The 16,988-nt window shown below is 32.0% G+C and overlaps 1 protein-coding gene across 2 annotated transcripts in view; it reads left to right on the top strand.

Moving 5' to 3' along the window:
• The first annotated feature begins 783 nt into the window (after window positions 1-783).
• Window positions 784-16,988, top strand: part of Klc (kinesin light chain) — a 63,406-nt gene continuing 47,201 nt past the window's right edge. For both annotated transcript variants that reach the window (XM_085199667.1, XM_085199664.1), the window contains exon 1: window positions 784-870. The gene's annotated coding sequence lies outside the window, so the exon portion shown is untranslated. The remainder of the gene's footprint in view (window positions 871-16,988) is intronic.

Below are 16,988 nucleotides of genomic sequence, written 5' to 3'. Positions count from 1 at the left end.
GTGCTACAATCTTCTCATCCTTTGATTAGATTAGTTGTCTTCATCGTTTGTCACGTGTTATTAAGTCCCCACGGCACTTTCCTTGCATTCCGTAGCGGCGTTAGGGTAGGGCGAGGCTGAGCGACCGCCCAGGGGCGCCGGATAAAAAGGGCCCGTTTAGGGCGCTTTGCGCAAAGATGTCTCCTCGCTGCAGTGGCGTAGCTAGGGTATTGCTGCCCGGTGCGGCTTAGGGGACTTGATGCCCTTTAAAATGGTCTAAGATCTAAAAAAAAAAAACAAAGTGATCGTCGACTTTGATTACGGATTACGGGACACAATCTAGCAATCTAAATTAACAAACTTAACAACTTTGAAAATAAAATTGCAGAAAACATAGACTTTGAATGTCTAATAAAAGAGTTCACAGATAGAAAGGCTACAAGAAGTGAAATTTTATTAGTTTTTATCATTATTATTTTTTTAAATAGATGATTATTTCGTTGTATCCATTCCCTTTTTTGTATGTTATTGAATTGTAGTTAGGGAGCGCCGGAAAAACTTCGCCCAGGGCGCCGGTAGTGCTAAAACCGGCACTGCTTGCATTTTAAAAAGTTTCCGTAAATTTTCATCCCTTTCAACTGATATTTTCTCTTCTCCTATGCGCTCTTTATATTCTATGTCGTTTAGTACGCTGATGTATAATCCTTCTGTATTAACGAGCCAAACAGCTACCTACAGTACAGTATTATTTTGTATTATTTTATAGTATTTTTTTTATTCTAAACAATATTTTATCTATACTTAAGAAATTATAAGATGATCTTAGAATGGCAACATTAAATATAACAGTGAATTTCTAGTGCTGTGTGTTGCTGTCAATTTATTAGAAAGGTGAGTATTATTTTAGTTTTTTATTGATATATATATTTCTTACAGTCAATAATTCACAAACACTAGCGAAAAAATATTATTATCTTCTTCGATTTCTATATTTGTTTGTATGCTTAGGAAATAACCATTAAAACTTAAACGCCATTTTCTACTCTGCGCTAGTCATTTGATACATTTTTTCTTTTATCAATTTACGCCTTAGGTATCCAATTTTTAAATCGAACTATAATTTTGCAAGTAATTTTGAATATAATTTCTATTTGCGTTAGTATTTATATTACCCTGAACTTAAACGTCATGTAGAAAACGTTATACTTGCGCCGATTTGTTTTTGATGACTAATCGGCTAACAAGGTCTAATAATTCCGATTCAAATGGAAGGGCAAAATATAATATTAAGTCACTGACCTGCATTTCTTAATATATTAGATTTAATTGTTCCCTTTCTACGATAGCATATCAGCTGTAACATGAAATATGTTACACTTAAAAATTAAAAACAAAAACTTGCATGCAGCTTGGTAAATTGAATTTGTAATACTTTAATTTAGAGCAATAATTAATAATTATCTAGAGATATATTCATATCTCTATAAAAATTGTTGGTATTTATTGTTTAAATTTTAATAATAATGTGAGTGTGTAAGAATGTGTAAAAAATACTTACTTTTAAAGATATAAAAAAAAACTCTTCCGAGGGCAGGACAATGGTCCAAGCAAAGTCCAAGAAACCTCCTCACAATACACTCTGATCTGGTCTGTTGAATTTGTGACATTGAGTTCTGCTGCAATGTTTCAAAATTGGGCCTTAAGTAGGGAATGCAATGTTTTAACATTTGGTGTATGCAGAAAAAAAATTAAACTGAAATACAAATATGTAAAAACTAAACTTCTCACATATTTTTTATTTACTACTGTAGTTCTTACTATTTATAGTAAAATGTGTACCTGCCATGCCAACATGATGTCATTATTAGTGGGTGTGTGTCATTTGACATAAATATGTTATTTTACAATCATTTTACACAGTGAAACTGTTAAATAACTGTTCAATTCTGAAAATATTAACATTTTTTTATCAGTAAATATTTTAAAGTCTTTTATCAATGTTTTTTATGTAAGTTATTTTTAAATAATACAACAAATTAAATTCATATTAACAGCAGCTATTTTTTAGTTCATCCATTTAATTTAATTCAATATTTATAATTTTTTAATACTATTCAATAAATAAAAATTCTTATCTATTCGAAAACTATTTAATATTTATAATTTTTAATAATATTCCATATATTTTTTTGTACATTGCTTTATTTTGCAAAATTTTAATTTCTTCTATTTTATACTAATCTGGTTTAGATACTATCCAACCTGAGTGATAGATATTTTATATAATAAAACAAAAAAAACATTAATAAAAAATATTAAATATTCAATTTCAATTACTTTTTAATGATTCAAAATCTCATATAATTCATCTTGCTTATAATTTCATCTTTAAAAATCTTCAAGGTCGTCTAAAAACCTAAATTCTAGATATAAGTATAATACAACCATTTGGATGCCAGCCAATGTTTTTGTATTTCTGTAATCTTGTCATTTGTGAATAGGTGCTGTGACTCATCAGTTTCTATTGTAGTTATTTTTTTATAGTCTTTGCAATTTTATTTAACCTTTATTATAGTCTTTAGTTTTTTATAGTCTTTGCAATTTTATTTATTTATTTGTGAAGTTAAATAAAATATGTATGAAGGCAAAATGGTCAATTTGTCTAGTCTATAATAACAATAGAGGGTGTATACCAGCATTGCTAATTTTTTTTATCGGTGTAAAGGGAGTGTTATTTGAGTTTTAATTAAGGCCTTCAATGGTGATAATATCAATATAAAATGTGTACTTTAGTTGCTTCTCTGGTTTTCAGCAGAGACATAACTTACTAATCCATACCTATATTATAAATTCGAAAGTAACTCTGTCTGTCTGTCTGTCTGTGTGTCTTTTACGCAATCAGGGCCAAACCGCTAATTTAATTGTGATAAAATACTCATATAGAGATACTTGAGGGTCTCGGGATGAACATAGGATACTTTTTTTTTCTCATATTTGTTATATTTTCGATATATATCAATATATTAAAATATTTATTAATTTGACATGCAGTTTATTCCGCCATGTTTATAACAACCGCCGTTGCTAAGCAACGATTTGCAAAGTTTGTTGTTAGAAAACGTCACCCAAAATGACCTTGCTTAACGCATCTCACTATTGAAAACTGAAAATAATTTCATAAATATATTTAATAAATATTCGTACAGTTCAAGCGGGCGTAGCCGCGTTCGGGTCCACTAGTGAACTATATTTAAAGTTGCTTTGTTGTAAGATTACAGCTTATTACAAAATAATTGAAATTCTTAATGTATAACAATTTTTCTAATAATAAAACATTTAAAAACCACCTGTTGTGATGACAATAAATAAATTATTATAATTTAATATTAAAATCTTCATGACAGGTGCAATTAATGGTTAAATGTATTTGTATTCACGATCACAGTCAATGTTAATTTGTTTGTGCACCATAGTCCATACCATGATTCATGGCATTCAGCTGTCAGTGTCAAAAATATAGCTTTTTTTACTAATAAACAACTATAATATAAAACCTGTAATTTTAATAATATTGAACAATAAATTTTCAGATTAGTAAATTTGAAAAATATAATTAAACATTTGTATAGAAGTTATGATAAATTAGGCTTTATAATATATATTGATATGCCGAGATCTTTAAGCGTTAATACTTAAAATGCATCCTGTGACAAGATACAAGAAAACTGGTTACAAGCCTAAGGTCACGGTCGATCGCGTGCAGTCAGTCAGTGCAATGAGTCACTTTAAATTAATAGCTATTTATTTTTATTACCCTTGTTTACTTTGTTCCGAAGCAGGTTTAAATGCAGGAAGTGATAGGAGATGCAGAAACTCTTGTTTTGTCGACAAGCGCTTTTTAAATGACATATTTTCATTGAATTTTATTTGATATATCTTTATTTTATATGGTACCTAAATTATTAAGTGACTGAATGAATATAAAGATTCGAATTGATTCAATAGTACTTGCTATAGTCATTGGTTCATTTATGTGTACGTTACTTTTTATATTCTAATTTACTTTGTTGCTTATGGAATTTAGGCGTGTTATTGAGCATACTCTTTGCCAATAGAGCGTAAAATTGCCTTAAATTTAAATAAAAGTAGTTGAATTTCTATAACAGAATTAAAAACTTCAGTACTTATAACTATGGATTTATTCAGTAGATTTTTTTGTGATATGAAAAATGTGATTCGAAGTAGTAACGTCTTGGGGTCACGGTCGCGTATACATTGAGTCGTTGATACACTTCATTGCGCTTTTCTCCGCTGTACGGGATGTAAGATTTTTGCCTTGAGACTGTTTCTTATAGGAAGTGGCCGGTAGTCGTTTATTGTAGAAGGCTTTTGATTTATGACTTATGTCATGATTAACCAAAATGGGATTTCGTCGGGGATAGTGCAAATCCGCGTAACTAGCATTGGATAATTTCGCGTAACTGACATTTGTAGCTAAATCTCAATTTCACGGCCATTCGACGTAAGATCCCGATTGGCAGCCTCCTGTTTGATGGGATTTTTTTTTCGACCAATATAAAGCTAGATTTCGCCTAAAAACAATACTGCGTATCTATAATCGACAATTAACAGTACCGCGTATGTCTTCAAGTGTCATTAGAAGTGTATTTTGTAGTTTATTTTTGCTGTCAAACTCCGTCAAAACACATTAAAACAAGTAGAGCTTACTAAAGAAATCGCTGGCACGCTCGAAACGTCATAAATTAAGAACTGAACTGAACTAAAGAAATCGAAGCTTTATCTTGTTGCGACACAACCACTTTTAGATAGATAAATCTCTTTATTGCATACATATAGAAAATAAAATATTTTACAAGAGAAATATAGACCAATATTGAAAACAGATAAAAATAAAAACACAACACAATAAAAACATTTAGCGCATAGAGGCAGTATGCAAAGGCGACCTTATCACTACGAGTGATCTCTTACAGGTATAATTAAATAACAATAAGATTTATTTGTATCTATTCCTTTTTACTTTTCACTTTTAGTGCATTCTGCTTAGAAAGTCCCAAATTACTGTCTATTTTCTGAAATAACCAATGTTGCATCGGTAGCTTCAACATCAACATGTAGCAATAATGATTTGTTTCCTGAAAGAACCCTGGAACGTGAGGCTGCCATTGAGGCTGAAAAAAGATGCATGTGATCTATGTTGTTCATATAAAGCTGGCAAAATTACTTAACAAATATATCAACAACATGTGTCACGTAAAGATTTAGCAAACGAGAAAAGACTTTAGACAAAGACTTTAGGCTGCAAAAATGGAAAGCTATATATGATACAATCCGCCCTGGAAGAGGGGCTGGTGCAAAGTGCGGCAAAGTGGTTTTATTGAAAACAAACTGAACTAATTTCAGCTATTACTACAAATACCAAAAAAGTATTACCCCATTTATTCCTTATTCACTATACTTTATTCTTATCTAAGAAAATGACTGAGACATAAAGTTTATTTATATAAGGTACCTGAAGAATCTACTATTGTTATTCATAGATTAAATATATAACAGTAATTTATTTGCTTTTAAATTTACTGATAATATATTTTCTGAAAAAGCTCTTGGTCTTTTGTGTATTAGTACTTTGAAATTATTTATACTTGTAATACTTAAAGTTATACTGATAAAGAATCGCTCAAAGCTGATTAAAAAGTGTTATTGATAGTGTATTTTCAATTTTATATTTAAGGGGGATTGTTTAAAAAAATACATTAATTAATAAATAATAAAATCTTCATTTTATTATTAAATATTATTTGGAAAATTAATTGCACGTTTGATTTTAAAACCGTGTAACTAACTGTCAAGTTTCAATTTAATAAGATCGTGGTAAAATCAAATCAGCGTAAGTAGCGTGTCGCTTAAATTAACAACTTGTTAACCACTGTAAAGGATTGTATATGACAAAAATATGTAGAAAATACCAATTATTATTCTCTATGTTAAAATGAGACCACTTGGACTTAAATTAACGATGTTATAAAGTTTTAACCTCCTCCTGTAAAATCTGATCAAATGCAGATACGCGCTCCCCACCTGTGTTAGATACGCGGTTCTGCACTATCCCCGACGATTTATTACTTATTTAAACATTTTATATATGTGTAGCACAAATAAATTTATTTGCAATTTTTTATTAGAGGTCATTCTGGCACAGTGCAACGTCGTGTGATTGTAAATTCTAAGATTGTGAGTTCAATCAACAGGATAGTACGTTCAGGTTCACAGTTCAGGGGCACGATAGCAAAATTATTTGATTGATTATTTAAACATTTTACTGACCTAAAATATAAATAATTCCTTCAAATAGTATTTGAACACGTACTCATCGTTAGGTTTGTTTTACCCATAGTAAGAATGTTAACATGTTCGCTTATCCTATAAATTTATAAGTAAATATTCCTCTTGAATTACATTGTGAGAATGTTTAACATGCATTGCAGGTATAGGAACTGGTCTAGACGCTAGAGTCAGTCTATAAATATTCATACATACCTACTTTTACTTACTAGGTATGAAGATATTTATAATTTTACGACCGTCTTTCTTTATAACACACGAAAAATATATATAATATTTACAATAATAATGTGATGTAGAACTTTATTGTTTTAAAGTGTAAAAATTCTTTAGAGAGAGATGACGTGAGAGATGAATTAAATGCTTAAATCGTAAAAACCTGGTTTATTTTTACTTTTATAAATAAGGCATGAAGAAGGGGCACAAACGTGCGATTGTAAACGCCTTAGGTTGTGAGTTCGATTCCCGCTCGAGGAAATGTAATATTTAACATATATACTCGCTCTGCTAACGACGCAAGGTGCGGCGTTGTGTTCGCAGGATACCACGCAATGCCTCCAGAACTCGGCGGGAACATTAGATTCCCAGGTTCCCTGCTGTGTGGAATACAGCGTGAAATTAAATAAATAAATAAATATGACTATTTAGTAATTATTAGGCGATGCTTTCGAATTGAAAAGATCGTAGTTATGCGACCAGACCGCGTCCCAAGCTATTTAAGCTCCAATGAGTTTTACTATTTTCTGTCGTCGTTGCTTCTAGGTGTTTTTTTTATATTAGCCCTCAGAATAGTTGACCTACGTTTGTGTGGTATATCGAATACTTAGTTATATGATACTTATATTGCTAGGTAAAATAAGTTTTTAGTTTAAATACTTTAAATTTAAAGAAAAAAATATATAGGAAAGACGATTTTATATTCTATTAATTTTTATAAGTTTATATAATAAAAAAAATAGGTAATTTTCTAATGGGTGATTGTTTCTCAACTGATTTTTTTGATATACATATATTTATAGTTATACCTAGTTAAATTTTGGCAGAGATGATTATACATAATGTTATCCCTTTATGATAAAATCAGAAGTGATTTATTATTTAGACTCCCGCTGTATCCATAGCGGTGTAGTCGGAGAGAACGGAGCGCCAAACGCTACGGTCTCTACATACCTCTTTTGATTCGTCCACTGTCATCAACCTCTTTTCACAAGTGTTTTCGAAGGTCAACCGAGGTCTCCCCCTAAATTAACAATATCAATATTAACAAGAGCGTGCGTTTCAAATCTATCCGTTTCTCTGATTTATGTGTATTCTGTTGCTTTAACAACTTAAATACCCTTAAGAAATGCTGAGTGACATAAATTTAACGCTGCAATCTAACTAAGAAGATCGGTAAAACTTTCTTTTATTACATTCCTTTCCATTCTATGATATGATGACAGACATTTTATAATAATTATTAATTATGTACTTATCAAAGCAATTTCACGCATTTGTTATCCAGCACAAAGCATGTTAGGCAGAGTGAACTTGGGACCTAGTGTTAAGACACTCCTTTCCCTTTAACACACTTTTTTCCCCATTTTTCGTAGAATTTTAGGGTATTGTGTTTGGAGCGGCGGTAGTCATTTCCTCGCTTTGCCACGTTACCAGAGCTGAGAAATGAAAATATTAAATATTACATTTCCTCGAGTGGAAATCGAACACACAACCCATCGTAGCAAAGTAACTGTAAAGCAATATTAGAAAAGAAGATACAGTTGCATATATAGTATGCCATAATGATTGTTTCCGAGTTCATCTTAATGCATTTAAATTGCAAAACGTTAAATTATTATTAGTCTGCATTGAATCATCGGAAGCGCACCGTTGTATGACGATATGCACATAATATATGCATTTATTAGATACGTGTACGAACATTCATACATACATACTTTGTAGTTGGCTTGTCTCGTTTCTTGTAACGGATGTTAATTATAATTGTTAATTGTCCTTTAAATTAATCTTTCTGCTAATGAAAAAATGTTGTTTTATATTTCAATCAAGCGGTTTTAGATCGGGAGGAGAACTCGGTTGACCTTCGTGTACCTATACATTATCGATTATATTGGAGGAAAGTCATGTAAAGAGCATGAGGAAGTATTGGGAAGTAGATGAAAGTTGAGGAGGCGAAACAGTCTCGACATCAACACCCTCTGGCTACCCCGCTAGGGATAAAACGTTAAGGTAAAATAAAGCAAAATTTCATCAATACGTTTAAATTTTCAGGCCAGTTGTCAGGGGCACATGCGTGTGCCTCTAAACGAGACAGGTTGTGGGTTCGATTCCCACTAGACTACTGTGGTGCAGATACAAAATGGGCGGCGTTGAGTTCCTCCACTCAACACGTGACGCCTCCAGAATTCGGCGGAAAGTATATGCGGGGATATATTTTTATATGCAATTCCAATGTATAATATAGTGATTTCGTTTGCTCGCTTTTATTCGCTGCAATGGCATTTCTCTTATATTACGATATTTTTGTTGTTTACAGTCTATCATATACCTACACTATATCGTGAGTGCGGGGTGGTATTCTATAACAGTTAGGTATTTAGTGCATACTTGTCGTGCCGAGTAGGTACTGTAATAATATTTTACTGTTATCATTACTGGCTTAATCTATATGAAATGGGTTCTCTGTTTTACACTTTAGACTTCACTGAACTCTTCAAAATATAAAAAAAAAACAAAAAACAATTGTTCTTTTTGTAACAAAAGTAGCATCACTCCTTATTTCGTATCTTTAATTTTTCTGTAGGTATATCTATTGTCATTCAATAACGTAAACTGTAAACGCGACAGGTTTTGGGTTCGATTTCCACTTGAAGACACATTATTTTTTTTCCTCGCTCTAGTAACGAGACAAAGAGCAGCGTTGAATTTCGCCACTCAATGCCTCAAAAATTCGACAGAAAGTAGGAAAGGGAAGTGACTTAATAACAAGGAGAGTCTTAACACTAGGTTCCCACGTTCCCCCTACCTACCATGCTATATGCTAAAGTGTCAAGCTGTAAAAAGAAACAGTCGCAAAACAAAAAGCACATAATTATACAGGTATTTCGAAATGAAGTCTATAAATAACGACAAATAAAACATCATGAACATGTATTTCAAGAATGTACAACACATGTCAATGTTTTCAAAATTCCAACGCGTCGAGTTGAGTTTTTGTCGTATGCGGCAATCGGCTAGTTTCTTTTGGTCGTCCTTGCTCTGTGTCGTGTGGAAGTGCCGTCGACCTTGACCTTAACTCTTGAATGGATGTTATGAAAGTAATTTGTTAGCCCATAAAAAGTTAATTGAGCCTCCTATCTTATATTTTTATTATCTTTTTAATATTGTAGTTGACGCCATTGGATAGCTGTATCTTTATGGGAAGAGAAGGTGTTATTTTTCTATTCGGTCAAAAAAAACATAACATCACGCCTTTTTCTATAAAGCTAGGTAGGCAGAGAGAACTTAGGTGTTAAGTCACTTCATTATATGCCTTTCAGTTAGATAGATTGAGCATTGAGTGAAAGAATTCAACGCTGACTTTAATTTTGATATAGGTTATCATGGACGGCCGTAATGATATATCTTTGCTAAATCATTAAATATTCTATGTAATACTCGTATTTCCTCATATGTGTATGATGTGAATCATTAAAATTCTGCTAACATTGAATAGAAAGGTGCTGAAACATAAGTTTCAGCACGGCTTCTAATTCAATTATGTTTCTTATCGGTGCCTTCGACTATAACCGTTCTAGTTATTTCTTAATTTGTATTTTTAGAGTTCTGTACTTCCAGTAAAGGACGGAAGCACTGAAGGATAATTGTCCGTCTATCTGCCTATTAACATAGTTTTTCTCAAGATCAAGTAGAAATATTAAGATATATATAATAATATCCAATTCCCAGATCTACAATCGCTTGGAGCACTAAATAAGATAAACCTTTTAAACAACGTATTTTATGTTTCGTTCTTGCCGCATAATGTATGAAATACGCTCCGCTATTAAACGTGTGGCGTTCTTCCCGATGATCTAGAATTATAAAATTTGGCAGGTAGACGTATACGAGTATATATAAGAGATTTATAAAGTATCTTATTTGAGGTAGTGTTTCGTTTACCCTAGACAATTCAAACGTTCACACATTTTATAGTCCAAAATCTCTTTTACTTAACCTTATTTAATGCACTTAATTTTAAAGTCATGCAAAAAGAAAGTCTTAACCTAATTATACCTTATCTTTCTATTGTGAAGTATGGTATTAGTACCGTACCAACATAGCAATATAACATAATTGCCTATTAAGATGTTACTAAGTGTTCGTAAGTGCTTAGTGCTCTTAAAACCAATACATAAATCACTGTTTAGTAATTTAGACGGCCGTAATACTTTACTTATATTATAAAGCTCTGAAATGTTTGTTTGGTTGTCCATGTTTACCTCAAGAACGACTGGTTTTTTTTTTTCTCTTTGGATATTGCCAGGGTCGGTGCTCCTACTCAACCTACTCCACTGTGCACCGTCTTTTGCGTCCTCGGTGGTTAGACCATTGGCTCTCATAACCTGCATCACGACATCTAACCAGCGATTCCTTGGGCGTCCAAGAACTGCTGGTTTGAATGTATAAGGAATGTATAAAAACATGTTAATTGTTTCGATGTAACCCATCAACCTAAATTTACTATCAAAAGTGTTCAAGATTTTCGACGATGCCTGATTAGAACGGATAGTTATGATCAGAACGCCTAGACGATTTCCATGCAGCGCAGGTTTGAGTCCCTCTTCGTTCAGATTTTTATACATTTCCTAAAATAGACATATGATGCAAAGATGGTAGAAAAACTTCCCTTTAAACTGTTAAAAATAGTTATCAACCTTTTAAATTGCCTCAAGATGGAGGATACAACTTGTATAGACCACGCGGGTCAAACCGCGAGCAAGAGATAGTCAATAAAAATTATTGAGAAATTATAAATGACCTTATTGTTACATGGTATAATTACAGATCACAATACTAATAACTAATTTGAAAGTAATTGGTATCAAGTAAAAGGAAAGGCCAATGATTTATAGAATCTATACTTTTACTCAATTATTTTATAGATTCTCATATTCCTTTCTATTTTAGACTTGCTATTTGCGTTGTCGTTCTTCGAGACCGAGACTATCGTTGAACTGAAACATAAATCAGCTAATTTTAATATAGTTATAATTTTAATATTGTTGTAAATGTTTTTTATGAACTATTTGTTTTGGGCAGGCCGTTTGACTGTTAATGTCATGATTGTGAGCGGAAGGATTATATTTAAATTATTAAAGCGCGGCGTTGAGTTCCGCCAGTCAATACATAATATCTGGAAAATAATGCAGAAAATGGGGAATCGATTGCCTTGACAATAATTTCTGTCTGCTTATTTTATTAAATGTCTTTATAACGGCACAGGTAAAATCAATGTTTTTCTAGTAAATAATTCCCTTCTAAAAAGATTTTGTTTTGCAGACAGCATGACATGGTTTTTTTAACTCAATAGTTAGCGGACAGAATATTTATTATAAAATTCAAATTATAAACAAACACCTCTGTTAGAAACTTGATTGGTTTTAATAATTTAGATTTGCATCAATTGAGACTTTAATACTTTCACTTTGATTTTGAAATTAATTACGAATTTGCTATATGCAAATGTGTTTATACAATTTAACATAATCTGACTTCATTTATGTAATTGCATGTTATGTAAATGTAAAATATTACCTATGGAGAATCTTAATGGGGAAAGTATGTCTTAACATTACCATTACCCAGGTTCCCCTCTGTCTATCCTGCTACGTGCTGGACACTACGTGTACTTAACAATCAATTTTCCTATCCAAAGTACAAAATCAAGTGCTATAGAATGTACGAAGCTATGAGTAAACTAAAGTGGTTAACTAGTAAGTTAGTAACCTCTGAAGACTTTCAATATTAAGATATTATTTTATTGTTAGTTTATTGTCATATTTTGCCCAATTTATTTATTTATTACATTTTATATTATAGTTACTAATAACAAGTCTTGGCCGGTCTGAAGTTAGGTTTTTTGAACTTTTGCACAATAGCCACGACTCGTCTACCGTACTGTACCTTAACCTGACATTACCCAGTACTTAACCTACACCGCAATTTGTCTATATACCACAGTGCAATCGTATTCGAGAGCTTAAAACTAGTTTATTTTCTAAGCAAATTACACTTTATTCCTACTATTAGTGGAAAGACGGACAAGTCTTGGATGTTAGTAGAATTTACAGTTACGTAAATGCTGTATAATTTACAGAAACATCACGTTGCCTTTAATTGACATTAAATTAGTACAAATCTACTTTGTATAACGATTTAAGGTAATTTAAATGCTAATTAACATATCGGAGTGTGGGAGCTATTTAGAATTAGGGTATCTTTGATTTTTTTTTAGCGTTTGGCGGATGGTTAATATAGTTTTATATGTAAATTATAAATATTATTATATTAATATTAATATATTTCGTGAAACCTTCTCTTTTTGTGTTCCCGTACCTTCCTCCTGGTATTAATCCCGGCTATTGCCAGGGTCTGCCTTCCTACTCAACCTACTCCACTTTGCACGGTCTTCTGCGTGCATGTAATAAACAAATTCTAGATATAATAAAGAGATTGTATGGATACCTCGATATTTATTATCTTTGAAAATATTCTCATCGAATGCCTTTCTCAACTTCGACGATTCAACAATCGATAAATAGAAGATAGTAATAGATGTATTAATTCAAATTGAGCTATTTTCTAATTGCCTGCATTCCTGAAACCACTAGTTACTGGGGAAAGTCTAACCTGAACATTTTGCTAATACTTATTTTATAATGCATAATTTTAAAATTATTTATTATTATTTTGTAATTACTTTTTCGTGCACAGTGGGAGAACGTCTAAATGTAAACACGATGATTGAGGGATTGTGGGTTACATCCCCAGTCGGGAAAACTATTATATTTGCCCACTTGGCTAAGCGTGTAAAAGGGTGATCCTGTAAATGCCATGTACTAATAGAAGAGTTATACTTTTTGTTTTAATTATTTTTTTTGTTTCTTTTTAAGTAGGCTAGTAAGTAATTAAGACTTAATGTAAAATCATTAACCTTACTTCGTGGTAGGTCACTTGTCATAATTGTATCGATGGTTTGTAATCAATAGTGAAAGTCGATTACTATTGTTCACTATAGTCAATAGTCTATGTTATGGGAAATTGAGCGCACCAAATAAATTACTTGCATTTTCTCTTTTCAAAGTTTTTTCCAATTAAGCCAAGGAATACTACTAATGCTTTACAATATACATAGGTATGTTACTAAAGATGAGAAATCTAAAAAAAGGTCACTTTCAAAATTAACGAGCTTCAATATTATAGTGCAAGGTTTCTTTTATATACATATTTTCGTTATATTTAAAGTGTATAGGAAGTTAAATGTTACTAGTATACATTACTTTGCATTGTAGGCAGAGGGAACCTAGTAATAAAACAGTCTGTTCCCCATTTTCCGCCGAATTCTGAAATCATTGCGTGTGAGTAGCGGAACTCAACACCTCGCTTTTCCTCAACATCGAGCAAAAAATAAAATATTTTACTTTTATACTAGTACAAAACATTACGTATTTAATCGGGGCTTTACTAACTAAAACTTAAATTGTTAATTAACACCGACAATGTCAGTATTGTCAGTTTGACATCAAGCTACAACCAATTCGGTGTAGTTTCAGTCTTGCTCACTAAAAACACTTTTAGGCCACTCATCGGACTGATTATCTTAACGACCGTAACGTTCTCAAAATAGATTGTCATAATACGACTTTAAATATTTATACGCATCTAGACATGTTGGCGCCATTTGTATTGATTCCTTTGACCTTGCGCCTTTTATGTAACTTAACGAAAGCTTTCTCATTTTTCTCATCTTTGTTTTAACTGTGGTTTACACTAATATTAACTGTTATAGCAGAAAATTTAGTTTCTTTGTTACTTTTCAGGGTAAAATATTTAGTGGTCTTTATTCTTCTCAATTTTTTTGTTTATCCACGTCTTTGATTGTTAGAGAAGGCTATATTATGAGTAAATTATCTTAAAAGAAAACAAATCTATTGTCGCTACAATTTACTTTACAATCAATTTTCTATTGTTCTTTAATTGATACATCTATCAAATATAGAACGATTCACATACTTTTAAGCTCTATGTTTTAAAGAAATATGTAAATATAAGCAGTTGTATAACAATAGTCCTTGTTTCTTCCTATCGATCTGGGAAATAGTTAAAGGATTTTATAGAAAGCTAAGTATATCTTTTAACAGAACAGATATCGGCTTCTAAAATCCTACTCGTTTATACCATTAGGCAATACGATAGTATTGAACGTTAAATACAAGTACGAAATTGTCCGCTAAAATGTGGCTGAAACATTTCCTTTAACGGTTTCGAACTAGAAAATCGATTTACCGCTAATTCCGCAGTTTAAACAGGTTCTAATGTTTTCAGAGTTAGAACTATCATGTTTGATAAATCTAAATATTGAGAAAGTTTACTTTTTTTATATTTAAGTATTTGTATTTAGTGTTACATAGCCGTAGCTTGTATAGTTTTAAAAATATTAATAAAAAAATAGTTTCTCACTTTTTCGTTCTATTAAAATAAAATACCTCGGATGCCCAGGAGAATCGAGCCGGCTACTGTCGCGTGTAGACCTATACCACTGCGCCACGACGTTGTGTCCCTCGACTCAATAGTGATTGTTTGAACTTATTAAACATAAAAGTAAAAAAATAAAAACACGTTTTTTTCAACAGAACACTTTAATAAGATGAATGTAAAGAGCATATGTTTACTAGTAGGCTGTCCAAGGTTTCATCAGCCATCTTGCAATTCCACCAGACCAGCTCGATGGTACCATAATATTGTATTGTTATTTATTCGACATAATATAATTGCCAAGTTTCTTATGATGATATATTAATTAGAAGTGCGTGTAATTCAGATGCTTACATTTTATTAGACAGTTCGACCTAATAAATGCGTGTTAAAAATAGAATATAAAGAAGACAGAATAAATAATAGAATGTGCAAGTACTCTATATTATTTCACACATTTTGTTTGTCTTTTTTCATATTCTCTTGTCTTGTTGTATGGCATTCTTTATTCTCTAGAAATACTTAATATTTCATGGTAATGTTTATTGTTTGCAGCCGTAAACTGAATCTTTTTGTTTCGCAACTTGCGAGCTGCATTTGTTTCCATTTACCTCGCGCTGGAAGATGAAACAAAAAGTATTTTTACCTCTTCCGCATAGACCCCTAGCTCATAGCTCTAGACTGATGCATTGTTCCTGAAGTTATATACTTTTAAAATTATATATTACATTTTTGTTACCACTAGTATATAATATAATTTGAAATGAAATTCTTAATATGTTCTGCTCTTTCCTTTTTTAATTATCTTTTAAATTTAACTTTAGCAAAGTTATTTGTCTTGAAAATACTTATTCTCTACAACAAATATCTATGTGTTATATGATTTTAATCTAAAATTTACATGTAAATATCTAAAGTGTATCTAAATTTACCTTTCCCGGCCATTGTTATTATCCTGTGTCATACACCGGACTGCTGAACTAAAAAGTTTATAGTCGGCCGGGCTTGTTTGCTCTTCCAATTCATCATCTAACCCTGTGTGTGCTTGTGTGTGCGTTGCATCGCGCATGTAGAGCGGGGCGTGGAAAATGCAGGGGTGGCAACCCCTTTCTAGGGCGGCGGTGAGACGCGATGCTATCGTTTTTATGTTTTATTTTATTTATATAAGTTTTAGACGTTAACCGTATATTGATTTTGGACCTTCAAAGCTTAGGTGTGATGATTTTTGTTAAAGGATGTCCTATATATATATATATATATATCAATTTTCTAAACTCTATCGTAGGATTGAGGATATCATTAAGAGTCGGTACTATTAATGTTGAAGTAGAAGGTGATTACCTTGTCCTCTCAAGTTTCCGGAGATATGAAACTCTCATCAAGGTATTGAGCGTAATGTAATTTATCTCATGTTTTGTCATTGTAACATTGGTGAAAAATGCAATTAATTGACATTCAGATGAATTGCGTATAATTAAACCATTTAAGCTTTTTACTTGTTCAAAAATAAAATGTAACTACATAATTAATTAAATATATATCTATATATTGAGGCCGTCGTCGTGTAAGACGGTGGTTGTGGGTTCAATTCCCACTCGGGGTAATGAATTACTATTTATTAATGTTTTAATTCCTTCGCTCTGATACCAAGCCAAAGCGCAGCGTCACTTAACACGCAACACCCCAACAAATCGGCGGAAAATGGAAAACGGATTGTTATACTAGATTTCAGAGGAAAGGCAGGGTAGGCAGAGGCAGAGGCCTACCCTGCCATAAGCGGTATACAGCGTGGAGCTGGAAAAAATAAAAAAACATAAATTATTACAAATTGATTAAAAACTAGAGCCGTTTCATGAGTATTCATCGACTCGATATATCTGGCGCCACTGCATGCGCCACACTAGCAC

This window comes from Heliconius melpomene, chromosome 16 (assembly GCF_056956725.1).
Source record: "Heliconius melpomene rosina isolate 202511_hmr_F chromosome 16, ASM5695672v1, whole genome shotgun sequence".
In the NCBI taxonomy this organism is placed as follows: domain Eukaryota; kingdom Metazoa; phylum Arthropoda; class Insecta; order Lepidoptera; family Nymphalidae; genus Heliconius; species Heliconius melpomene.
This window is presented reverse-complemented; position numbering and strand designations above follow the sequence as displayed.